Raw genomic sequence first — 6930 nt, forward strand, 5'->3', positions numbered from 1 at the left:
ACCCAGGGGCATGAACCGCCAGCCCAGAAGGGAGGGGAGGGCCTGATGCAACCCCCAAGTTGCTCACTGGTTCCTGGGCTGTGGAGCCCAACAAGGCCACAGAGGGGGAAGTGCAGAGCCCACTCCTCAGCTGTGGTGCCAGCATGAAATCTGCGGGGACCAGGGGACAAGGCAGAGCAGGAGCCCAGAGGCAGTGAGAGCCCCGCGGGCAGTGCACACACCACAGCCCCTTCCCCATGGCCACAGGACAGACATGTTCGCAGAAGGAGGAGGTGAGGCACATGGTGGGTGCAGACAGCTGAAAACCAGAGGAGACAGAGATAAGTCATGAGAAATTTACATTTTTCCATCAACCGTGGAACTGGAGACATGAGAACAAAAAGACATGAGAATAAAGCTAGATTTTCCCCATTTGAGACACAGCGTATAGATTGAAATACACTGAATACACAAAAAAGGCTCCAAGCACTGACAAGGCTCCCATACCGGCCGCCAACCCTCATGAAAGCCAACATCGTGGGCAGGCCAGAGCTCTGGGCAACACCTGCCCCCGATGCCCTGCCGTGGTCTCTGCACACACCTGGAAGTTCCCATTGTGCACACTGTAGAGGGGCCGGAAGAACGCCGCTGGAGAGGGCACGTTCTGGTAGAAGGTTCTCTTCACCACCCTGAGACCAGGAGAGGCCAGTCAGAGGCCTGTGGGGACCCAGGTGGCCTGAGGTCACTGCAGAGGCTGAGCTTCCTTCCATCAGCAGGAGGCCCACCCACCTCGTCCCTGCCACTGCCTCTCTCCCGTCTCTCACATTCCAACCCACTCTCAGGGCAGGACCCAACTGGGCCTCCTTGCCTAACAGCCTCACAGAACTGATTTCTACTGAGGCAGGTGTCCTTTGCAGCGTGAGCGCCAATGGTGGGTTCAGAATGGGGAGTTACCAGCCGGGTCCTCAGCCCGCAGAGGGAGCCAGCACCTCCAGGAACCTCGTCTTTGACATCAGCAGGTCTGTGGCTCCCAACCTACCCAGTGTCTCCTGGAGCACCAGACTTTTTGCCAAAGATCCACTGACCCTCCCACAAGTATGTCACCTGGGGCTCCAACCCAACAGGTGCAAATAGACCTCCCCAACCTCCCCGCAAGGGTGTCCCCCATTTCCCCACCTCAGGGGTCACCACTCGTATCTCATCCAGTCACATGTCCCCTCTATTTCTCCCGCTAAGACCCTGCAATTCCCTCCACTTTGCTCTATCTCCACTTCTTTCACTGGCTCCTGCCAAATCATCTCCCTGTGGGCACCCTGCTGGCCCCCATTCGTCCCCAGCAGGTCCCCCCTGTCCCCTTGTCCCAGCAATCCATTCCTCAAAACATAAACTAGGTCGTATCACACAGTTTCACACTTTCCTTTGCTCCAAGGAGAAGTCAAGCACCCTCCCACTTAGCCCCACCGAGCACCCCTCTCCCCACATCCTCTTCCTCACATCCGCTGCCTGACATGGCCCCTGCACCCCCTCTTGTAACCTGATATGTGGTACACGAGGCATGACGGTTTATTGAAGGAGGGCCTTCGTCCATCTTGTTCTCTAAGGCATTTGCCAGGGTGAGAACAGGGTCCTGTGCACACCAGATGCCTCAACTGTACTTTCATAGAACGTGTGAACAAAGGAACAAACCAAGTTCCTCCAGAGGCAGAAAACTAGGACCTCCGGCTCTTGATCTCAGTGACTCTGGGTCTGGTCGGGACCCAACTGCGCTTGTCTTCGGCCTCTGCCACAGATCCCCCTTACCTTCTCTCCCTGGCAACTTGAGAACCTCTTCTGGCCCAGAGTGGAGACTTGAAAAGCCCACTCCTTCCAGGACCAGACAGTGGAGAGGAGGGGAGGAACCAGACAAGGGTGGCCCTTGATGGCCTACCCACCACACACTCACACATGCACACAGTGACACATCTGCACACATACACTAGCATGTACACTCTTACCCACTCACACATGTACACACACACACTCATCAGCTACCGACCTGGGTGATGGCTTGAACAGGAGGTAGGTCAGGCCAGTCAGCAGAAGAAAGACAGACACAGCAACAAAGGTGCTGCCTGGCCACCCCCAGGGTGGGATCAGAGAGCCTGTGGGCAGGAAGGGCCCAGGGGCTATGAGCAGCCTCAGTGCACATGTGTGCACACATAAACACATACACGCACACTCACCACACTTATGTGCACACACACACAGAGACACAGGCACACTCACCCTACTCCCATACACACACATGAAGAACACACATGTTCATGTCAGCATGTGTGTTCACACACACACCACTGGCTCCAGTTCCTCCCCTCCTCATCACTCCAAGTTGACATCTCCTTATTTAGAGTGGGGAGTCTGTCCTGGACTGCTGCTCCCAGGAGAGAGGACCCCAGGGGAAGCCAGTCAAAGTGTTACCTCCCAGGCCTCTTCCTGCCTCTTGAATCCCAGCTCATAGCTGAGAAGTGTGGTCGTCAGCTGCAAGGCAGGACTGATGCTCCAGGTCAAGATGCAGTGGCCAGAGCTGACATTGCTCTGCAAATCAGAGAGTGGGTCCAGCTTCACTGGAACAGAGTGAAGCTACGTAAGGCTGAAGCCCCATGGGTCTGGTGTGTCAGTCAGCACACCCAAGACTGGGGATCTGAAAGATTTCCAAGGGGCATGGTCAAGGCCCTCTCAGACCAGGCACCTCAATGGGAGACTGGAACAGAAAAGCCCCAGGCGGGACAGGACAGCCATGACTTCCTCTGGCCTCTGCAGCTACAGTACGTGGTTTCTAAATATTGCTTTCCCTTTCCTTCACTCCTGCTATGACTGGAGTGCACTTCACATGACTCAAATGCCAGCCCCTGCCCCAACCAGCAGCCCTGCATCTCTATTTTCTGCCAAAACCCTGCCCCTGCAGTAACCACGTGGACCCGCCCCTCCCAGGGTCCAAGCCTGCCCCCAGCCCTGGATCTCACTTGGCAGGGACTGAGAACACTCACTGGGCCACAGGGGTCACAGGTTGCAGGGCCCTGATCCCAGCCCCCAAGCAGCCAGGATGTTCTTGGCAAGGGGCCCTGCCCCAGGTCTATAGCTGATACTCACCGTGTCTCCAGGGCAGGTACTGCAGCTCCACCAGGCTGACCTGCTCCCTCCCAGACACGCAGTGGTGGAAAGTGATGATGAAATTGTTGGATGGCAGGAGCACAGCCTCGGGTGGCAGCACTACAGTGCACTCACTGACCCACGATATGCACTTACGTGTGCCATCAGGAGCCCTATTGCTAGAAACAGCAAGTGTCAGCACCACGGGGCTGCTACACTGTCCTGGTGTAGCTGCTGCCATCCTGGGGACCTCACCCTCATCCCTGTCCAGGTGGGCATGGCCCTCCACCCTCACCTGGTGAAGAGGAGCCCGGGGCTGGAGCCCTGGCCCAGCTCTGGGACAGACCAGCGGCAATCGATCCTGAGAAGGTTGTTGGTGAGGCAGGTGAAGTTTCCAGTCCTTGGTCCTGGAGACAGTGACGGTTGGGAGCCCACAATGAGTGATTCAGGGCAGAGCTGAGTTGGAGGGTTGTGGGGGGATCTGACACCCTAGCAGGGCAGTCAGCAGTGAATCATCCCAGAATCTGTCCAGGGAACCACTGGGAGGCCTGGGAAGTGGTGGGCTCTGACCCATGGTACACAGGCAAGTCAGACCCAGAGAGGCATCAAGAGGGTGAAGGAAGGGAGACCAGGGTCAGTCCAGGGACTGGAGGTACGGAGGTAAAGGTAGGGAGAATAGAGACGGAGGTCCAGGCTGACCCCTAGAGGACATGCCCCAGCACAGTTTGGGCCAAACCTTTCCCGAGGGTCTCGACGTCGGACAACCCAGTCCCCCAAACACGCCCTAGTTATCCACTCACCTCATGCAGACACTACTGCCCAACCCTCACCTCATCCAACCCCTGAGACAGAGACTCCCGAGCGGACACAGGTGCAGACGCAGGTGCAGGCCAGGAGCCAGGTGCCATGTGTCGCCTCAGGGCCTCCCTCTCCAAGGTCCAGCCTGCAAGGGGCTGGGCTGAGGGCCTGTGCGAGCCAGCCCTCTCTGGAGGGGTGCTCCCCATGAATTTCTCCCCAGCAGGTTGCTTAGTGGGTCTCCATCTGCACTCACATGGTGTCCTGTGAAAGACGCTGAGCACCACTGCCCAGGCTTTACCGATAAGGAACTGAATCTCAGAAAGGCCACTTGACCCAGCCAAAGACTCATGGCTGCAGGGTCTAAGATGCACCCTCAAACTTAGGTCCTGGACTCTGACTCAGCTTGGTCTCCACGTCTGCCAAGAAGGCTCCTCTCTAGGATGGGCATCCTCTGCCAGCCCATCCCCTGTCCCTGGGCCCAGGCCCCATCCTGCAGGACAGTCAGGATTGGGGGCACCAGTCACTACCAACAGCCACCACAGGTGCATTTTCTACTGTAATTCTCACAGCAGCTCCATGAGGGAGAAGCGCTGTCCCTGTTCACAGGCAAGGAGCTGAGTCCCAAGGAGGGAAGGAGGGGAAATGACTTGCCCAGGGTCACACAAAAAACTTCTATGCATGCTTTTTTTTTTTTTTTTAAGACGGAGTCTCCCTCTGTCGCCCAGGCTGGAGTGCAGTAGTGTGATATTGGCTCACTGCAACCTCCGACTCCTGGGTTCAAGTGATTCTCCCGCCTCAACCTCCCGAGTAGCTGGTATTACAGGCTCCCGCTGCCATAACAAGCTAATTTTTTTGTATTTTTAATAGAGACAGGGTTTCACTCTGTTGGCCAGGCTGGTCTCGAACTCCTGACCTCAAGCGATCCACCCGCCTTGGCCTCCCAAAGTGCTGGGATGACAGGCATGAGCCACTGCTCCCAGCCTCTACGCATTCTCTCTCCCTTTTGTCTTCTTCAATGGAGACCCATCCCAGGGTTCTGCGCCAGGAAGGTGGAGGAGAGTGGCAGCGGGGTATCCATGCAACAGATGGCACTGCCTGAACTCTGTTGCACTCCTGTTCCAAGGTGCCTCCGAAGGAGAGCACCACCAGAAGCAAAGCCCTCCATGCTGGAGTGTGAGGCCTGAGTCCCAGGACCCTGGAGGAGCCAGAGGTTGGCTGGAGATGAGGGGCTGCATGTCAGGAAGCTCTTGGGGGTGGGAAAGCTGCTGATGCCCTATCACCCCATTTGCAGTTCCAATGGTACACCCATAGCCCATAGGCAGGAAGCAGGGCCAACCTGATTACACAAGACTGATTAGTTTTAAAGAGGAGAAAAAAAACAGACATGCACACAGACTACAGCACGCACACCCTTAAGGAATCCACACACCCTCAATGGGCAGCAGCCAGTACTCTAACCCCACTCCACCCCACTCCCGGCAGCCTGTCCAGGTGCCCACAGGACAGTCCCCTGTTAAGACTGATGATCAGGAATCCTCACTCTTCCCTAGAATGGAGCGTGCAGCCTGGCCCCAATAGCCACAGCATGAAACACTGTGGCAAGTTCTCTGCAGCAGTGTCTGTCCCTTCTTGCAGCAGTTAATGGAAAGGTGGGAATGGAGGACAGTCAGCCTGCTCTTGGAATTTGTGAGAGCAGGGTTGGAGTGACCACCAGGACCTGGGGGAAGCACAGGCACAACAGTCACAGTTGAGAGCTGACCCAGGTGCCAGGATGGATGACCGCTGCCCTAGCAGTGGAGAAACACCCACATCTGCGTAGAATCAGGCCAGGCCAGCCACAGGCTAACCCAGGAGCAGATGGCTTGAAAGCAGGGAGTGGGGTGGCTCCAAGCTCAGCAGGCCTCATTTCTAGACAGGGAGAGGGGATGGTAGGGCAGGACCCACATGTGACACCTGAGAGCTATAAGGGAGGAGGCCAGGACACCCCCTGGAGGAGCACTGGAGGGTTGGATACTGCAACAAGGCAGTATGGCCATCTGAGGGGAAGGTCTTTGCTTTTCCTCTGCACTGAAAACTTACATCTGTACTTGGTAAGCTGAGCAGGGCAGTGTTACCACCCTCCTACAGGTGAGGAAACCGAGGCTCAGACACCTGGGACCTGCCCAATACCTGGCTCCTGACACCTCTGTTCTTGGCACATTCCCACCAGCTTCTACACAAGCCTGGGAACTTCCTGAGGTCAGTGCCTGCGAGTCACCCCTCAGCGCATGCCCCAGCAGAAGACACCTCAATATTTTATAAATGGGGTGGAGATGCAGGCAGAGCTGCCTTCCCCCCCTCGACCACAGGGCCAGGCAGTCAGGGCAGGTGCACACACCCCTACCTGCAGGCTCCCTGCTCATGGATGTCACTAGGAGGCAGAGGTTGCAATGAGCCACGATGGTGAGATGATGCCACTGCACTCAAGCCTGGGTGACGAGCAGGACCCCTGTCTCAAAAAAAAAAAAAAAAAAGCCAACAGGTCTGGGCTAACCTTTAGTTTCTTCTTCCATGAAGTGAGGGAATTGGACGAGACATCTTTTACAGGCATCTCTAAAATGACAATGCTGGGATAACTGGGAAAGACCTACACTCTAGCGATCCGCCTGCTTGTTTGTTAAGTGATCTCCGATGACCTGTAACTCCTGATTAGAGTTGGATGTCATCATTAGTATGCCCTTACCCAAACTGTTATTAGTTTTGGATTTAGGAACTCTGGGAAATTCTGCTAACTACATTTCTCTGGCTTTCTCACATGGATCTAATCCAAAACTATTTCATAATTCTAAAGAAAATGAAATGGTCTTTTGAGCAAGGAGACTAAAAATCAAAGCAAACACATCCATCTTCCATTGCATATTGGTAAATGTATTACTCACTTCATTGAACCCCATCTAATCTTCCCAGCATAGAAGAAATTACCTCAGTGTATAAATAGTATTTCATCTTTATATTCATGATCTGTCATGCATGTTTAGATTGTGA

General features: G+C 55.2%; 1 pseudogene; it reads right to left on the reverse strand.

Moving 5' to 3' along the window:
- Positions 1–499: 499 nt before the first annotated feature.
- On the reverse strand, positions 500–4051 carry LOC115895747 (annotated as a pseudogene).
- Positions 4052–6930: the final 2879 nt, after the last annotated feature.

Source organism: Rhinopithecus roxellana, unplaced genomic scaffold (assembly GCF_007565055.1).
Source record: "Rhinopithecus roxellana isolate Shanxi Qingling unplaced genomic scaffold, ASM756505v1 contig2131, whole genome shotgun sequence".
Taxonomy (NCBI): Eukaryota; Metazoa; Chordata; class Mammalia; order Primates; family Cercopithecidae; genus Rhinopithecus; species Rhinopithecus roxellana.